An 18,918-nucleotide genomic window follows, 5' to 3' on the forward strand; every position below is an offset into this window, starting at 1 on the left:
AAATAAATAATCCTGTTAAGATGTTTATTAACATAAAGATAAATTCAAAAAAAATCAAATGGATGCTGATAAAAATAATAATAATCAAGTAGATGTGTGAATTCACCATTTATTCTTTTCAAAACATTTATTTTATAATATTAATAAATATATTAGGAAAATTTCCTTTTAGATTATGCATGCTAATTCAATTGTTAAGTAAGCTAAGTAAGCTTTGATAACATTAGCAATTATATCTAGGGACTTCAACGAAGATAAAAAATGTTTCTCATCGTCCTTTTCTGTTTCATTGCCTCTTTCAACTATCTACTTTGAACACATCCCGAATAATAATTACAGAGTTGGATCAAGATATAATAGAATATTACAATGTTGGGTGAGATATTGAGGTAATTTTTAAAATTTAGGGTTGAAAGAGTAAGTTTTGCGAAGTGAAAATGAGCCAGAGATTTCTCAGTGCGATTTGGAGTTGCAGTCACATTTTGGTGACCACTGCAACCAGTGCTATTTGGATTGGGAGTGCGAGTGTGATTTGAATTTTCGGTCTGATTTTTTTAGGTTGTTTTGTTTGGATATTGTTTTTTTTTTTGACTTGGTATCTATTTCGTATCATTTTTCGTCAAGTTTTCATTGGTTTCGTTTTGCTTTTTAGGATTTATAGTTTTTTTTTTGTTGGATGTTGGGCTTTTTGAGTGTTGGACATTGAGGTTTGTTGGTGTTTTTGTTTACTATATGTTTATGGCTGCTTCTTCCTGCACTTCCATACCTTCTTGTGCCACCCCATATATTTTTTATATTCCAAAAATACCCTTTATTAATATTCTGGATTACATAATCCGGAAGTCTTTTTCTAGATCCAGAATTAGCTTCTGGATTATGTAATCCGAAAGCCTTTTGTGATTAGCTTCCGGATTACATAATCCGGAAGTTTTTTCTATACATAAAATTAGCTTCCGAATTATGTAATCCGGAAGCCTTTTTTTCAAAGGAGTGATTAGCTTCCGGATTACATAATCCGGAAGTCTTTTCTAAATAATGAGATTGACTTCCGAATTATGTAATCCAAAATATATCCGGATTACATAATCCATAGACTTATTTCAAATGCAAAAAAGAGTTCCGGATTTTATAAATTTCAATAACACTTCCGGATTCAAAAACAGCTTCCGGATTATGTATGAAAGTGGCACAAAAAAGGAGAAAACGGTATTTTTACATTTAGTATGGGGTGGCAAAAGAAGGTATGGAGGTGTAGGAAGAAAGAGTCTATGTTTATTGAAGTTTGTATTGGTTTGGATTTGGTTTTTTAGGGTTTAGTGTTTTTGATTTCGTTTGTTCTATTTAGGGGTTTACGAGGTTTGCATAGGTTTGCATTTATTTTTGTTTGCAGTTTTTGGGTTTTATGACTTGCGTGTTTTACTAACTGGGTTCTGATTTGCCTTTTCATTTACTGGTCATATATTAGAATTTGTTCCATAATGTCCAATTAAACACGAATGGTGATGTTAATTTGAGTAGCTTATCATTTCTTATTAAAATATGGTTTTGTCATTGCTTATTAAGATGGTAGTGTAAAAAATGTGCTTGGACCCAGATATAAGTTGTGATGCAGATTCATTAGCATATGGCCATGCAGTGGATTGACTAGTTTATATATGTAGTTTTTTTATTATTAAATTTTACTTTGTTTGTTTAGTCTCTTCAATGGTTTTCCGTAACTATTTTAAAGTGGCAATTCAAAGTTCATATAGATCTAAATTATTATAATTATGACTTTATAGGTTTGATGTGCGACCTGGAAAAAAACCTAAACATGGTGCTGGAGATAAAAAAGAGGCAGTAGTTGGTTTGTTGTCAAATCTTTCATTGGAAGCATTAAATCCTCATTGGATCATACCACTTCCACCAAGGCTGCCTATACTTGAAGGAGAGGTACTGCATATTTGTATCTTCTATATTTGATTCTTGAGTCTTAATGATTAAAACTATTTATACTTGGAACCTTTTTCAGCTAGTTTGGCTCAACCCTGATGACAATCATGAACTTATGTGGGACTATGGTATGTGTTGATATCAGCAGAGGGGTTGCAGTAAGGGACTTAATTGCAAAAGCTCTGAAGGGAGTTCTTGCACCGGCATAGCATGAGGCTATTATTATTATTTGCATAAACGAAATTTAAAGTATTTTCTTAAGGTGTTGGACGATCTGAATGAGTTGTTAGGTAAGATTGTGTTGAAAAAATTCTTAGACTTTTGTGATAGGTTGTTGGCCTGATTAGAACACTGATAAGGTCTAAATCCCTGTCTTTGGATGAGAATATTTGGTTGGCTTTAACTTAGTCATGTGTGGATCTTTGATAGTACATCAAAGTTGTCGAGTTCAATGCATGAAACTTAAAGTTTTAATATTGGGACCATTAGGTAATTGTAACTCCCTAGCAAGAGATGAAGTAAATATTCATAGTGATTGAACTAATTTTTAATGTACTGCATCATCTCAATTTTCTACATTGAACTTCTGCAAACTGCAGTAGATGAGATTGCATAGAAGATGGGTAGGAAACATTTGAGCATTTAGTGGTCGTTACACTGAAATTCTAACTAGTAGACATATGAAAGAAGGCTTTAAGACGAAGTGAAAGAATGGGCAATCCACACTTATTGACAATCATCACTTCATAGAACCACTTTCTTGAGATATATTTTGTTCACTTGAATATTTTATAGTTTGTGTCCTTGTGGCTATGCATTCTCCCTTGGCTAATCTGATATGTGATTGGCATGTTCTGGCAATGACTTGGACTACTAATGTGCCTCAGTGATAATGATTCATGAACTGACTTATGTTGGAGAACTATAGTCTAATTAATGCAGATATTGTTTTAAAAGAGTATAATATATTTTAATAATTTATGATTATCAACTACAAACTATTTTAGTACTAGAAAATCTTGATTTTTTTATTATTAAATACAAAAAGGGATTGATTAAATAACGAGGATATTATGTTTCAAATTAAATTGAGTTGTTTCTTAATTGTTGCATATTAGAATTTGTGATTAAAGTTGGAACAAGTGAGAACGGATTTTGGATGGTTTTGTTTTTGTCTCTTGGTCTTGGAGAACTGAGCACACAGTGCCAAAAGTGGAAATCAAGTCTCCACTAATTGCAAGTGTATATATTATTTCACAAATTTAAAATAAGTTTTATTAATCATTTTTTATTTTGATAATTGTTATAATAATTACCTTTTAATTATATTTTTAATTATCATAAAAATGTAGATGTTTTTGTTTCAACTAGTTATATACAAAGAAGATATTATGTTCATATCTCTATTGGTTGCTTCTCTTATTTTGTGTCTTAAAGTTTTGTGTTTTCTTTTCTAAAGTGTGTTATATGAATTTTTGATACTCTCCATGGTTTTCACCATTTTATGAATTTAGTTGTTGACAATAATGTAGAAGTGAATGACAATGAGAAAACTAACATAGGGATGATGATGAGTTTTTTTTTCATTTTCTTTTAAACATAAGTGGTCATGGTATTGCAGTTAGTAGATTATGATCTTTTATTTTAAATTAATAATTTTACTTCATTTATGCAAGTAATTAGAGGAAATAGTGTGGTCACTGTTGAGGCGTTTGAACCTATCAAGAGAATCTGATATATGTTTCTTGTGAACACTTATAAGTACATTTTTTAGTTTTAACAACTATGTATTTGAACAATATAGTTGTTGAGAGTAACTTGTAATTTGGGATGTTAAGATAATCATTTTAGTCACTAATTCAAAGTTTGTTTCTGGATAATTTGTGGCAGTGAGTGAACTCTATTGAATAAGTTCTATAACAACAATATCAACTTTTTTTTGGATGCTTCTATTACTTATTTTTTTTTATGTAAAATTAGTTTTCATATATATATATATATATTAAAATATGTTGATGTAAAATTGGTTATATATATATAACATCTATCAAATTTATATTTTTTTGGAAAAAAGAAATTTAAATTTGAAAAAAAAACATATTAGTGACCACTTAATGCGACTATAACTAACTACATTAATAGTCAGATTAGAGAACTTGACCTTTGTGTCATCCCCTATGATCACTTTACGCATATCTTATGCACTACCTCACACAAAAACAACATAGCTCAAAATTTCTAAAATTATTTAACTGTGTAGAAAATTGGTAGCAAACCATTATTTATTCTTACAAAGGTCACCACTTAAAGCGTTTGCGACTAACTAATTACATAAATAGCGAGATTATAAAACTTGACATTCATGTCCTTCATTGGAATGACTTTACACACACCTCGTGCATTGCACCACCCCACCCAAGAATAACACAAAGTTCAAAAGTTCTAAAATTACTTTATTGTAAAGAAAGTTGATATTAGGTCACCATTTATTTTTACATAGGTCACCACTTAGTCTAACTTACTACATTGAGATTAGATCATTGTACCATGGTGTCCTCCACTAAAGTCACTTTGCACGCACCTCATGCACCACCCCACACAAGAACAACACAAAACTTAAATTTTCTAAAATTACTTAATTGTGCATAAACTTGGTAGCAGGTCACCACTTGTTCCTACACAACTCACACTTAATGGGACTGCGACTAACTAACTACGTTAACAGTGAGATTATAGAACTTAACCATTATTTCCTCCATTGGGATGACTTTACACACACATCATGCATTGTACCACCCCACACAAGGACAACACATCTCAAAAATTCTAAAATTACTTAATTGTGCAGAAAGTTGGTAGCAGGTCACCACTTATTCCTACATAGGTCACCACTTAGTTTGACTAAACACATTGATACTGAGATTAGATAATTGTACCTTGTTGTCATCCACTGAGGTCACTTTACACACACCTCATGCACCACCCCACACAAGAACAACACAACTCCAAATTTCTAAAATTACTTAATTATGCATAAAGTTGGTAGCAAGTTGCCACTTATTTGTGCATAGGTCACCACTTATTCGTGCATAGGTCACCACTTATTGTGACTAACTATATTAACACTGAGATTAGAGAACTTTTCCTTAGTGTCGTCCACTAAAGGCACTTTACGGACACCTCATGCACCACCCCACCCAAGAATAACACTAAACTCAAAAATTCTAAAATTACTTAATTGTGAAGAAAGTTGGTAGCAGGTTGCCACTTATTCTTACACAGATCACCACTTAGTATGACATACTACATTGACATTGAGATTAGATAATTGGGCCTTGGTGTCCTCCACTAAAGTCAATTTGCACATACCTCATGTGATACAAACCATCTCGACAAGCATATGACTAAGGACACAACAAATACTTCATAATTAAGTCAGTCATCTCAGCATCCAAGACAAGGCCCTACGAAACTTCAGAAGAACCTCAATAGAAAAAGAACTGAACATAGGCCAGAGCATCATATTTTCTTTCTTATGTTCTTTTTAAAAGAGAAGTTTATGTAAATAAATTGGACTCACTTTAAGGGTCCAAATAGAAGAATAAGTTAGAGTAGGGTGTGCTTAGTAATTTGAGTAGGGTGCTTAGTAATTTGGGTTTGTGTCAAGCACACCTTTCATGACATGTGCACCTAGGTTTAGGGTTTCTTTGACCTACCTTCTAGAAGGTTTCTCACAAATGACACCCTTACCCCTCTATCTTGCTCTCCAAGACACTCTCCTATAAATAGAGTGTTTTGCCTCATGTATTACACATTGACTTTTAAATAGAAAAGAAACTTTGTCAGAGTGTTGAGTGGGTCTTGAGTGCTTTCTTTTTGTGGGTCTTATCTTGGGTGTTTGTGCACTTCAAGTGAAGGCTCTTCACCACTCATCTTGGAGTCTTCCACCACTCCAAGTGGCGTGACCACCATCATCATCCATAAGCTTCCTCTATCACTTCCTTCCTTGCACCATTTTCATTCCTCTTGTCCATCTTATTGCTTTCCATTATATGCTTTAATTATGAACCTCTTCATCATCATCACCTTATATTGTGTTTTTCTATTTGCCCTCTAGAAGTGAACCTTCACACTTACTTAACCACTTGGTTAAGTTCGTGTCCAGTGGGAATCTTCTTTGGGTTTCTCACCATATTCTGCTTAAAAATAAAAAAACCATAAACAAAGTGCAACCCATAAGATGTACAATCTTAAAGTCACAGTTAATGTAATTAGTTAGTCGCAGTCACATCATCATGATGTGTTGGTAGCAAATCACCACTTATTCCTATAAAGTTTACCACTTATTGTGACTAAGTATATTGACGCTAAGATTAGAAAACTTGACCTTGGTTTCCTCCATTGAGGTTACTTTACAAACACGTCATGCACCACCCAAGAACAAAACAAATCTCAATTCCTAGAATTACTTCATGGTGTTAAAACTTGGTAGAAGATCACCACTTATGCCTATATAGGTCACCACTTAATGTGATTGTGACTAAGTACATTAAGAATGACATTAAAGAACTTGACCATCATGTCCTCTACTTGGGTGACTATACGCACACCTCATGCACTGCACCACCCCCACCTAAGAACAAGACAACTCAAAATTTCTAAAATCAATTCAGTCTGCAGAAAGTTGGTAATAGATCACCAGTTATTCCTATACATGTCACCAATTATTCTGAGTAACTACATTGAAACTGAGATTAGATAATCTACCCTGGTATCCTCCATTGAAGTCACTTTACACACACCTCATGCACTACTCCACACAAGAACAACACAACTTGAAATTTCTAAAATTAATCAACTATGCAAAAACATGGTAGCAGGTCACCACCTATTCCCACAAAGGTCATCATTTAATGTGATTGTGACTAACTAGCTACATTGACATTAAGATTAGAAAACTTGACCTTTATGTCTTCCACTGGGGTAACTTTACACACACCTCATGCACTACACCACCCCGCACAAGAACAACACAACTCAATATTTCTAAAATTACTTAACTGTGCAGAAGGTTGGTTGGTAGTTGGTCAACATTTATGAACTGAGGAGGTGCACAACCATTATTCATAGAAGAATAAATCTTCCCACCAATTGAAGTAAAGGAAAACATACTGTTGTAAGTTCTAATATTATCTAAGAAATGCTTGCATCTAGGATCTTCATTGTTTAATAAATTGTTTAGCACTTCTGGAGGTCTTTGTAGGAAAGGTAGTTGTATTTTTCCCTTTTGGCAACATATAGAAAATTGAACTTGTGGTGGACGTTTTGATTTATCAGCTCATTCTTCATACCACAGAACAACTCCACAATGAACATATTCAATCGAAGGTTGACCAACATGAAGAACTTCTAAAAATTAAAAAAAAAAAATCATATAATTTTGGTTTCTATAATACACCTGCTAAAATGTTATACTGTAATCATGAGTTATATTATGATGTACTATGAATAAATTAATAATGTGTGTATCTTCATATTCTTCTGTAACTAAAATCAATTATTACAAATACTTTATTTTCTCACATAATTGCTAATATGCTCACTGTAATTATACAATATGAACAAATTGATAACGTGTTAACCTTGAAATTCAGATTTTGAATATAGTTCACTTCTAAAATTGTTGTATGCATCATCGGAGATAAATAATAATAATTATAGTTATACGTGGGAACAATTATGTATACAATATCATGAAGCACGTTAAAGATACTTGTCTGATTTATGATGTGAGTTGATTTTAGGATTGCACATTTTATTAGCTGCTCTTTGTTTATGATTTTTGATTTAGAAATTATGGTGAGAACCCTAAGAAGATTCTCACTGGACATGAACTTAACCAAGTGGACATGTATTATTTTTCTTCTTTTCTTGCTTTCCATTTTTGTAATGGCCAACATGAGTGGTTACTTTTTCCATTTAGAATTGGGAGTAATTTGTTCAAACTCTTATGTATTGAGCTAATATTTATTTATAATATTTTTTTCTTGATTGACGATTGATATTGTCATTTTATTATTAAAGTTTGAATATTTATTCATGATTTTGATCCTTAGATTTGATTGGAAATTACTTTTAAGCATCTGACCTAAATGATAATGCTTAACATATTTGAATGCTAGGAATAGTGTTGAAATGCTAATTGTTTTATAACATTTGTCCATAATGATAAGGAGTTTTTATAAATATGTGAGGAATCAATATTTAGGAGACTATCTTAATAATTTAGTATGTGAGGAATCCATATGAATGATATTTATATGTGCATCAATGTCAATTAAGATGAAATGTTATATGTTTTTGTTCATTGAAAATACAAACGAGTGAGAGTGAGAAGGATGAATCTCAATCACAATTTTCCCAATTGACTCATCCAAATCATTTACTTTGATTTTATTTAATTTCTTACAAATTCATTATACACACAACCTTTCAACAAAATTTTACATATTGTCTTATATTTAGTGAATGTTATACCCGATATTTTAGAATTGTTCCTTGTGGGTTCGATATTCGTCCTTAGGGACAATTTATTACTTCTGACTCGGTACACTTACCGTAAAAGAGTAATCAAAATGTAATTGAGAGGACTTTTGGTGTCATGAAAAAGTGTTTCTCGATTATAGCTAGTGAGACTTGTTGAATCAAGAGTGATCAAAGCTTTGAAGAATCCAAATCCTAACGTTTGATGGAAGGCTGGAGTTGCTTGAAGTTGCTGATGTGTTTTAGAGTAGGATTTGGGGTAGTTTATCTTTGTAATCCACTCTTTGTTGAATCTAAAGCTTAAGTGTTTTCAAATCTTTTAAGTTTAAAGTGTTTTTCAAACTAAGTGTAATTCTTGCTGTTGTTTTGTCGAAACAACCTGTTGTTTTGTCGAAACAACCTGTTGTTTTGTCGAAACAACCTGTTGTTTTGTCGAAACAACCGATTGTTTTATACTTAGGTGTTTTTGAGAAAGTTTGAAAACTGTTTTGGTTGGTTGACTTGCTGTCAAACCAAAACAACCGATTGATTCGCTCTTTCAATCGATTGTTTGTTTGAAATCTCTAACAGAAACAGTTTTGTTAGTTAAGTGAGCTTTAAATGATTTTATAACTGAATACGCTCCTGCTTTAAATGCTTTGACCAAGATTTGAATGCTATAAATAGTTTGTTAATGTTTTATAACAAACAACAAGAAAGAAAAACAGATTTGAGTTTTTCAAAGATTTGAGTTTTCACTTTGAGCTTTGGTTTACCAAGAGAGAAGTGGAATAGGATTACATTTGTATTGATTTCAGTTGATTCTGTAACAAGTGTAATTCATTCAGAAAACTTTGTACATTCTGGTGTTGTAAAGCCAAGAAGGGTTGTGTTCTCTTAAGGTTGTCAAGATCAACATTCTTGGTGTGTGTGCTGAGCCAAAGGAAGTGTGTTTATTAAGGGGATCAAGGTCACTTCTTTGGTGGTGTTTGTATGAAATCTGGTTTTGATTACCTAGTGGATTCCCCAGTGGTTTCTGGGAAACTGAATGTAGCTCTTGGTTTAAGAGTGAACCAGTATAAATTGTTTGTGCATCTCTTTCTTCCTTAAACTCTTTAAATTCAGTTGTTGTTATTTTTACTGGTATAAACAATCGATTTTTCTACGAAACAACTGATTGTTTTTTAGTTCTTTACTATTTTGAGCTTTGTTTCTTGGCTAACTGAATTCCTAATCTGGTTTCTTGCAAAGAATTTCATTCTAGCTTAAAAAGTTTGAGAAAACTCTCTTTAAACAATTCACCCCCCTCTAGTTTAAATCCATACATTCTAACAAGATTGAGCCACATTACGATGTCGATACTATAACAAACATCATTTTAGCTTGTTGTATACTCTACAACTTTCTTCGTGAGGTAGACACGAATCTAGACGAAGCCTTTTGTGAAACATGGGAGAGATTCAAAGTGATGCTGAGAAAATGCCAAAATCATGGGTTTGAAGATATTGCACAATTGAATATCTTTCATAATGGCCTCAAATCTGATACCAAAATGCTTATAGATGTTGCAACTGGTGGTACGATGATGGTTGTTGATGTAGAATAGGAAACATATATTATTGATGCATTGGCATCAACAAATTATCAAGTCCAACATGATAGATGTTCAGAAGAAAGGGTTGCTAGAGTTGAGTACTTCAAATGCAATTCTGCCTCATAATAAAGTTCTAACACAACTGCTTGAGGCAGTAACTGCACAAATATCTAAATTGCCACAGCAATTACAAGGTGTGCAATTTTTTCAGAGTCAGACTCAACCAATAAAGTGTGATTTTTGCAAAGGTGATTATCCTAATTCATCTGAAGCAGAAGTCAATTATATGAGTAATCAGGAAAGTAAAGGTGTTTTTTTCTAAAAACAATAATTATCAGAATAATATGTCTTAAGGTTGGATAAGCAACCATAACGAAGGTTTTGGGCGGAAACAAGATGTTGGTTCATCCAACAGGAAAGCCTATTTTCAACAACAATCATTTTATCCTTTAATTCATGAAAGACTATGCAAATTTGAGGACTCCTTGGAGAATCTCATGTAAGCTTCAAAATGAATAATGAAGCAATAATGAGAAATTTAGAAACTCAAGTGGGACAAATTACTAAAAAGTTGGTAGAGAGACAAAGTGGTCAGTTTTCAGTTAACACACAAACCAACCCTAAGGAGCATTGCAATTCAATTACTACTAGAAGTGGTATATTAGTTGGAGAGGGTATTTGTGATAATTTAGTTGTTGAGGAAGTGAGAAAAAATGAGATTGAGGAAGAGAATAATAAGAGTGGGGGGAAAAAGAAAAAGAAAAAAAAAAGAGTGAAAACAAATAGAGAGGTGTTCCTTTAAGAGATTTACCACATCCTCGTACTCCTTCAAGAAAAGATAAAGAGAGGCAATTTGCTAGAATTAAACAGATTTTTGAAATTTACATATTAATATTTCATTTACTGAAGCTTTAGAGCAAATGCCAACATATGCAAAATTCATCAAGGAGTTGCCGACAAAGAATAGAAGCTTCATAGATGAAAAGACAATAGAGCTGGAAGCCGGTTGTAGTGCTATCTTGCCTTCAAAATCCAAGGATCCAGGAAGTTTTAATATTCTAATAGCCATGGGTGCTTTATCTGTGGACAAAGCTTTACTGGATTTGGGGCAAGTATACATTTAATGTATTTTGGCTATGATTTGAAAAGAATAGGTAATTTGGAGGTTAAATCAATCAAGATGACACTACAATTAGCTGATATCGATCAAGTATCAGTATGGTGAGGTTGAAAATGTTCTTGTTTAGGTGGACAATCATATTTCCTGTGGATTTTATTGTGATGGACATAGAAAAAGACAAGGAGGTTCCCTTGATACTTGACAAACCCTTCATGAAAACCGCTAGTATTATTGATGTTGATGAGAGAAAGCTTAAAGTGAGAGCTCAAGATGGTGAGGTAACTTCTAATGTTTATGATGGTTTGAAACATTCTAATGTAGGGAAAGATTGCTTAAAAACAAATGCAGCAAAGGAAGCCTTTCCTGAAACCAAAGAGCAGTTGAACCTTTCAAATATTTTAGAGAAAGTTATACATCATTGTACTTCACAAGCATTTGAAACACAAGAAATAGTTTGTACCAGACTCTGTGGAAAAGCAACTCACAAATAAAGAGCCATCTACATCAGGTATAAAGGAGGAAACAAGGTTCAACAGGATGCAAGTGCAAGATGAATTTAATCCTAGTCAACCAATTATAATTAGTAGCTTTAAGCTAAAATTCCAACCTAGATGGTTGAAGACAAAAGGGTCAAGTTTGTGGGTTTGTCAAAGAACTCAGGACTGATGGAACTTGAAAGTCCATATTCTAGAAGAACTAAAGTTGTAACCAGTAAATTGTTGCAATAAAGGGGTTATCCCCCTTGATTGAAACAAGCGTCAAGTTATATGACGTTAAATAAGTACTTTTTGGGACTTAGGATATATTTTTTATTTTACTATTGATTGTTTATTTTTTATTTTTCGGTTTGATACTAATTGATAAACTCCATGTTGTTTTTCAAAAATTGGAATTGTTGTGCAGAGAACCTCGCATGAGCATCTCGCCCAAGTGAGTTGAGCATTTCAAAATTGTGTGCTCACAAAATCCAATCCATGTATGCCTTCGTATCAGTTTGAAGCTTATGTTGCATGGCCTGGGGGAAAAGTATTATTTTTCCAGAGGCCAGGTTCAACAGCAAATGAAGCAGGGCCATCTACATTTATAGATGAGGAGTTCAATATAGAGTTGGATGAATTGATAAGAAGAGAGGATTGATCACAAAGCAGAACAAAAACATGGGTTTAGCTTTCTAACTATTTCCTTTTAGTTTGTTTAATTTGATTATTATTTTTAGTTTTTTAATTTGCTTATATTTTTAGTTTTATTTTTGTTCAGTTATTTCTAGATTTATTTTATTTTTTGAGTTTTTTTCTAGTTTTATTTTATTCTTAAATGTTATTATAAGAACTGGAATATTAATTTGAACTGTGAGAAAAGTATTAATTAGACTTTATGTTTAAAGATTAGAACGATGAAATGATATAGACGTGGGTTGGAAAAGAAAATGTGTTGAATTCATATTCAAATGTGGTTTAGATTGTGAAACATGAAAATTTAATAGAATGATTAGTTGGAACAAAGAATGACAAACAATAAGAAATTAGACTAATGAAGCCAAGTAAGTGTGTGAATCCTAAACAATTTGAGAGTTTCACTGATGAATTGACAGTGATTGCTTAATTTTTATTTTGTTACATCGTAAAAGAGTAGGAAAATGATTAAGGCATTTGTGTTAATTAGAAACTTAGGGCCAAATAGCCAACATTTATGTAATTTGAGTATTTTTTTTTTAGATAACCCTTTTGAGCCAATAATTTTTTTTATTATTATTGCACCCTAAACCTTAACTGATATATTTTCCTACCTACAAGCATGTTTAATGAAGGAGAACATAAATGCAATTTATATATAAAAAAGGGAATAGTTGGTTTTAGTTATTTTAAAGTTTAAATAATTCAGTTGGTTGGAAATATGAATAGTCTATTTCTATTATCTTTGATGGAAAAGAAAATACAAGAAAAGAAAATTTTCATGTTGAAATCATGAATAAGAAAATGAGGAAAAATATTAAAGTCAAAGAAATTGATGATTAGATAGCACATATGTACTGTATTTAGATTGTATTTATGTTCTTCTCCTTTTAAGTGTGCATTTTGTTATTTGAAAAAACAATATTTTTTGGAAGCCTGCATAAGACCTTAAGATTCATGTTTCTAATGGAGTGTGATATGAAGATGAAATGAAAAACAACTATGATTTGTTAGGATTCGGTGGAAATGGATAAAAACACTTACCTGTGAGAATATGAGAATAAATTCCTTGATAAGTTGTCATTTCATTGTTTCAATTGTTATCTTGGAAGTTGATTGTATATATATCTTGCTATAGTTGAAGTTGGAAGTACCATAAATTTCTAATTTAATATGTTGTTTAGTAAATAAAGTTGTTTTGATATTTGAACTCAAATATGATTTATTTATATTTATTTACTTTGTTTGAGGACAAGCAAGATTCTTTATTGGGGGGAGTTGATAAGTGTCATAATTTAATAATATTTCATACAAAAAATGGGCACTTATCGATTTTAATTGATAAAATAGTTACAATTCAACCCCTAATTTAGGAATTTTAACCTTTTTACATATTTTTGGATTATAAGATGAATGTGAACAATTTATTTCCAAATTTGTGTTAATTTCAGGATTTTAGGAGAAAATTGAGATAAAATGGCTAAAGGAAAATGGACAAGTTAAAGCCAAAAAAAAGAGAGACAAAGTTAGAATATTGAAAACTTGCCCAAGCAAGATCACTTGTCCAAGACTCACTTAAGCGAGTTTCAACAAACTTTTACATATTGTCTTTATTTTGTGAATGTTATACTTGAGATTTTAAAACTCTTCCTTATGGGTTCGGATGTGAGTTGATTTTAGATTGTTCCATTTTAGAGGTGACATTTTACTTATGATTGAGATTTTTAACAAGTATATGGTGAGACCTAGGGAAGATCCCCACTAGACACGAACTTAACCAAGTGGTTAAGTAAGTGTGAATGTTCACTTCAAAAGGCAAAGAGGAAAATCACATAATAAGGTGAACATGATGTATGGTGCGGAATGTAAAAGACATGAAAGGAAACACAAGATATGGAAGGAAACCGAAATGGAAATGAAACAAAACAAGAATACCAACACAAAGATAAAAGTGTAATGGAAAATGGAAGAAAGGATGCAGAGAAGAAAGCTTATGGTGATGAAATGAGAGTGGACACGCCACTTGGAGTGTGGTTTCCTCCAAGATGAGTGTAGAGGGCCGCCACTTGAAAGCTCTCAACTCACTCAAGATAAGACCTAATGCTTAGAGCTAACAAGCCTCACACAATTTGTGCAGAGTTTTCTTTCTTCTATAAAATTCAACATGAAAATACATGGAGTAAGGCATCCTATTTATAGGAATGGATGCCTTGGAAAACAAGATGAGCAAGGGTATGATTGTAAATGTGTGAGACACTACCTTTAGGGTTTGACTAAGTCAAAAGCGCACCCTAAGCTTAATGTTCTAGAAGCTAGGTCAATTTTCCTTCCTAAAGGGCTAGAAACAAGCTAAAATGATAACTAAACCCTCATATTATGCTATAGGATCCTATTCTATCCTATCTTGTTATTTTGGACCTCCGAAGTGAGTCCAATTTCTTTACATAACTTTTCTCTTGTGGAAAAGACCAGAAGGAAGAACTTTTGATATTCTGATTTATAGTTTCTTCTTCTTTTGTTGATGCTTTCTCAAGGTTTGGTGGGGCCCGACTTTGTATACTGAAATGACTGACATTTTTGTGAAGTGCTTGATGTGTCCTTAGTCATCTGTTGGTTGCTTTGGTTTGTATCAGTTCGATATCGTCCTTAGGAACAATTTATTACTTTTAATTGGGGTACACTTGTTGTAAAAGAGTCATCAAAATGTAATTGAGAAGACTTTTGGTGTCATGAAAAAGCATTTCCCAATTAATGCTAGTGTGACCGAGCCACATTACGATGTTGATACTATGCCAAACATCGTTTTACCTTTTGTATACTCTACAACTTTCTAGCGAGGTGGACAACAATGAGTTAAGAGGTAGATCATGAATAACTATAACAAGATTTACAAATTTAAGCTTCTTAAGCTTGCAAGGATGATTATAAACTAGGTTCACACATTAAGAACACTATAGCGAACAAAATGTGACAACGTTATGTAACGAATTAATTTCATGTAATAAATTGTGTATTTTTATTTGATATTGTTTTTTGTTCCTAACTTGAAATAGTTTGTTTAGATGAATCGCAGTAAAAGTGTTGTTTTAAATTGATGTGCCGATTTTGGAGAGTTTATAAAGTGGACGACGAATATGAATTTAACTCTTCTTAATACAATGATGTAGGAGACATGACGAGATTCAAGAATTGATGATAGTTGGACGAGTAAAGACTATAACAATATTGTTATGACATTACAACATACTATTCTTATGAGATTAAGAATACCAAGTATTCTTTGTCACTTTTAACTACAATGAAAAGAATAATAAAATGAAACTACATAAATAACTCTCTTGAGGATGATAAGAGATATGCAATAAAAGACTTTTAAATGTGATTCTAATTTCACGTGAAAAAGATTAGAAGCTTTTCTTTCAACATTTCTGTTAGCTAAGCATAAACTTAAAGCTTGAGAGTTAGTGTGTTGTTGTGTCTTTTGCATTGTCACCTTCTATCTTTTATAGGCTCTGTAAAGATAAGAGAATGAGTGCTCATACAGAGAAGATTTAAGAAGATTATTATTGAAGAAAAGTATTTACAAAGAGGAGATAAAACCTAATATATACAAGAGAGAAAGACCCACTAAAACAACTAATAACTCTATTAACAAACTAACAGCTCTATTGCTTAATATCCCCCCTTAAACTTATGGTGGAAATAGGTTTTCGAGACAACCACGAAACCAGATTGCGACCAATATAAATACAGTAACCTGATGTTGACTTCCTGTCATCGAGATCAGAGCCCCAATCAGAGTCACTAAAGGCGATGATGGAGAAGTCAGTGATGGAACGAAGGAGAAGACCATGATGTAAGGTGCCCGCAAGATAGCGAAGAATCCTCTTGACAGCTTTCCAATGGTGGAGGCGAGGAGAGTGCATAAATTGACAGACTTTGTTAACTGAAAAAGAAAGTTCAGGACGAGTTAGAGTGATATACTGAAGAGCTCCGACAATGGAACGATACAGAGTTGGATTTTCAACCGCTACAGAGCCATCAATGGTTAACCGTGAAGTGGACACCATTGGTGTAGGTTGTGGGTTGGCGTCCAGCATTGCAGCACGTTGGAGAAGATCTCGTATGTATTTTGTTTGAGACAAATGGAGAGATCCATCAGCAAGCCAAGCTACCTCAATACCCAGAAAATAGTGAAGTTTGCCTAGATCTTTCAAAGCAAAGTTGTCACTTAACTGTGCAATGAAACAATCAATTAAATTAGATGAGGTGCCAGTAACTATGATATCATCAACATAAATAAGAATAATGAGAGTTCCATTAGGTGTAAAACGAAGAAAAAGAGAAGAATCACTTTTAGAGGAATGAAAACCCAAACTAATAAGAGTGTGTGAGAGTTTAAGAAACCAAGACCGTGGGGCTTGTTTTAAGCCATAAATCGCCTTATGAAGCTTGCAAACAAGAGTGGAGTCAGGGGAGGAGAAACCGGGAGGTTGTTGCATGTAGACATCTTCAGCAAGATCTCCATTCAAGAAAGCATTGTTTATATCAAGTTGATGTATAGGCCAGCGTGCAGACAAAGCCATAGTGAGAACAACTCTTATAGTAGTTGGCTTGACAACAGGACTGAATGTTTCAGTGAAATCAAAACCTTCAGTTTGATGAAAACCCTTGGCAACCAGTCTTGCTTTATGCCTTTGTAGGGTACCATCAGCATTAAACTTACGTTTAAAAACCCACTTACAACCAATAAGATTTGCTCCAGCAGGTAAGGGAGTAAGCGTCCAGGTTTTGTTGTCAAGAAGGGCTGCATACTCTACTTTCATGGCATGTAACCATGGAGGTTGTTGCATTGCTTGTTTGTATGTGGTTGGTTCTAGATCCGATTGAGTAGTTGAGGTGGAAAGAACTTTGGGTTTGTAGATGCCAGCCTTAGCACGAGTTGTCATCGGATGCATATTAGTACTAGTAGGAGGTGGTGTAGATGAAGAAGGGACAGTGCCTGCAGAAAAAGGTGAAGAACTAGCAGAAACAGGTGAAGTACTAGCAGAAACAGGTGAAGTACTAGCAGAAAGATTATCAAAAGTAGTACTAGTAACATTATCATGAGCAACAGATGAAATGTCAGTTACAAAAGGAGAAAGGGAAACAACAGTTAAAGGATTAGTGAAGGAAACATGAGGAGAAGAAGCAGGAGGAGAAATAGGAGGAAGAAACGGATTATCAGATAAAGAATAAGGAAACAAGTACTCATTAAAAAGCACATGACGAGATAAAATAAGTTTTCCAAAAGGTTGTAAACAAATATAGCCTTTGTTACGAGTACTATAACCTAAGAACAAACACAAAGAAGAGCGAAAATCAAACTTATGCTGATTATATGGTCTTAAAAGCGGATAGCAAGCACAACCAAAAACCTTTAAAAAAGTGTAATCTGGTTTATGTAAAAACGGCGTTTCATAAGGGCTTTTATTGAGTAAAACAGGTGTAGGTAAATTGTTAATAATGTGACCAGCAGAAGATAAAGATTCTCCCCAAAATTTGAGTGGCAAAGATGCACCAACAAGTAAAGAAAGACCCATGTCAACAATATGTCTGTGTTTGCGCTCAATTGAGCCATTCTGTTCATGTGTGTGTGGACAAATGAGACGATGATGAATACCATGAGATGCAAGGTAAGTTTTAAGAGATAAGAATTCTTTTGCATTATCAGTCTGAATTGATTTTAAAATGTGACCAATTTGAGTTTCAACATACAACTTAAATTGAATAAAGACATTCATAACTTGGGATTTTGAGTGCAAAAGATAAAGCCATGTATAACGTGAAAAAGCATCAAGAAAGGCAATATAATATTTGGATCCATTAGAAGAGGAAACAGGAGAAGGTCCCCAAATGTCAATAAAAACCAATTGAAGCGGTATAGTGTAAACAGTAAGAGAATCAGTAAAAGGAAGCTGATGAGATTTAGCTATAGCACATGTTTGACAAAAGAAATCACGTTTGTGGCCAGTAACATTACATAGTTTCATCACATTATGAACAATTCTAGAGGAAGCATGTCCTAGCCTAGAGTGCCACAACTGAAAAGTAGAAGATGCAGGATTGAAAGTGGTACTGGAAACAGAGGGTTTGAGAGAACATTGCATTGTGGGAAACACATATAAGCCATCTTTCACTTTTCCTTGGAGGATTATTTCCTTGGTGTCCTGATTTTTAACAAAACAGTGGTTAGGATAAAACTCAAAATAGACATTATTATCTTTTGCAAATTGAGAGACACTCATGAGATTCTTATTTATATAAGGTACATGCAGCAAATTATGTAAGCGTAATGTGGTCATAGTGGTAGGATTAGTAAATTTTGCAGAGCCAATGTGATTTATATGCATACCTGTGCCATTACCCAGTTGAACCATTTCAGATCCAGTGTAAGGAGTTTTGGAAGAGAAAATATTACTGTCATGGGTTATATGATGTGTAGCACCACTGTCCGGGTACCAAAGAGGGTCACTAAGGGTAGAGGGAGTACCCAACAAAGATGGCTCACCAGAGTCATTATCTGAAGAATAAAATTG

The sequence above is a fragment of the Phaseolus vulgaris genome, chromosome 4 (assembly GCF_051622355.1).
Source record: "Phaseolus vulgaris cultivar YP4 chromosome 4, ASM5162235v1, whole genome shotgun sequence".
NCBI classification, from domain to species: domain Eukaryota; kingdom Viridiplantae; phylum Streptophyta; class Magnoliopsida; order Fabales; family Fabaceae; genus Phaseolus; species Phaseolus vulgaris.